Raw genomic sequence first — 2,292 nt, 5'->3', positions numbered from 1 at the left:
CTCAGTGCTCTGACAGGGCAGAGCAAATGGAGCCTCCCGTCCTCCGCCGTCACATGAGGTGGAGGATGAAACGACTGCAGTACAACGGGCCCCGCGACAGAGGACTGCACCCTGGGAATGTAGCCCGGAATGGGGTGCAGGATGGCCCTCACATTACCCGGGGCAAACTCCAGGCATCGGGGAGCAACCGAAAGAGCCTGGAGGTCCCCCACCCTCCTCAGAGAGGTGATAGCAAGGAGGAAAGCCATCTTCAGGGTCAGGTACTTGGCTTCAGCCAACTCCTTGGGCTCGAAGGGGGCCTCAGCCAAAGCTTCGAGAACCACCACCAGATCCCAGGTGGGAATCCCACGGCGAGTCGCAGGTCTCATCCTCCGGGTCCCACGGAGAAACTGTACGACCAAGGGAAGTCTCCCCAGAGACCCATCCCTCGAAGGGGCGTGGAAAGCCGAAATGGCTGCCACGTAAACCTTGAGGGTGGACGGGGAAAGGACCGCAGAGAAGCGGTCCTGCAGAAACTCCAGCACCTGAACGACCGGGCAGGTAACTGGGTCCAGCATGCGTCCCCTGCACCAGGCAGAGAAGACGTCCCACTTCAGGCCATACATCCTCCGTGTAGTAGGGGCCCTGGAGCTGAGGAGAGTCTCGACCGCTCCTGCCGTCAGGCCCGCCTCTAGGTACTGGGCCCCCTCAAGGGCCAGACCCACAGCCGCCACAGGGCGGGGCAAGGGTGACCAACCCTGCCGCCTTCCTGGGACAGCAGGTCCCTCGTCAGAGGGACCTGCTATCCAGGAGCGCCATCTCAGGTCCGAGAACCACACCCGGGTCGGCCAGAACGGCGCTACCAGAAGCAGGCAGATGCCCTCCCGACGGACCCTCTCCAGGATCCCCGGGAGCAGGGCGACTGGGGGAAAAGCGTACAGACGCAGCCTCGGCCACTCCCGCACCATGGTGTCCAGCCCTAGCGGGGCCGGCGGCGTCAGGGAGAACCACAGAGGACAGTGCGTAGTCTCCCGAGACGCAAACAAGTCCACGTCTATAAGTCCGAACCTTACGCGCAAGGACTCCACCAACTCGGGGTGGAGCCGCCATTCCCCGGGCCTCAGCACCTGTCTCGACAGCAGGTCCGCACACTGATTCTGAAGCCCAGGGATAAACATCGCTCTGAGAGAGAGCAGTCTCTGCTGGGACCACATGAGGATCCGATGCGCCAGTCTGCAGAGAGGGCACGAGCGCACACCCCCCTGGTGATTCAGATAGGCCACCACAGCTGTATTGTCGGACTGACCAGCACGTGGTGACCCAGGAGTGCAGGCAGGAAGCTCCTCAGAGCTCGGAACACGGCCAGCATCTCGAGGCAATTGATGTGCCATGACGAGTGATGCACCTGCCAAACACCCCTCGCAGAGCGGTCGTCCATGACTGCGCCCCACCCGGTGAGGGAAGCGTATGTCGAAACGATTACACGGCAACAGGGTGCCCCCAGCGTGGGTCCTTGGGACAGGAACCAAGGCTTCTTCCCCACTGATAGGGCACGAAGACATTTGTGCGCAAACCATATCAGGCGGAACGGGTTTCCCCTCGGGGAGAACCCCTTGGATTTCATCCACCACTGCAGGGCCCTCATGTGCAGAAGACCAGAAGGTATCACGCTGGAAGCAGCTGCCATGAGGCCCAACACCCTCTGGAAGTGTTTTACTGTGATGGCGCGGCCAAGCCGCACACTATTCACCGCGGCCAGAACGGACTCGACACGAGCCGGAGACAGACGTGCCAGCATCGTCAACGAGTCCCACACCACCCCTAAGAAGACAGTCCTTTGGGCGGGTGCTAGCACACTTTTTCCCTCGTTGAGCCTCAGCCCCAAACGAAGAAGATGAGCATGACAACATCTCGATGCCGAACCGCCAACTATCGAGAATGAGCCAGGAAAAGCCACTCGTCGACGTAATTGAGGACCCGGATGCCCTGGAGCCGCAGAGGGGCCAGCGCCGCATCCATACACTTGGTGAAAGTGCGAGGGGAGAGTGCCAGGCCGAAGGGAAGAACGAACGGAGACATGGAAGAATGTGACCCTCAGATCCACGGTGACAAACCAGTCCTCGGACCGGATGCTCTTCTCCAAGCCCCGCCAAGCTCCTGCGAAATCCGCCAGCGGAACCAACCCCTCAGGGCTGGTGGCCGTTGCGACGTGCCGATCACGGACAAGCCCCTGAAGCGGGCCGCCAGGAAGAACCCGCCAATGATCCGCAGTTCGGGAGCCGAACCTCCGGCCCACTGCCACCCCTTGGGGCT

The sequence above is a fragment of the Etheostoma cragini genome, chromosome 16 (genome assembly GCF_013103735.1).
Source record: "Etheostoma cragini isolate CJK2018 chromosome 16, CSU_Ecrag_1.0, whole genome shotgun sequence".
Taxonomy (NCBI): Eukaryota; Metazoa; Chordata; class Actinopteri; order Perciformes; family Percidae; genus Etheostoma; species Etheostoma cragini.
The sequence above is the reverse complement of the archived record's forward strand: the minus strand, read 5'-3'. Positions refer to the sequence as shown.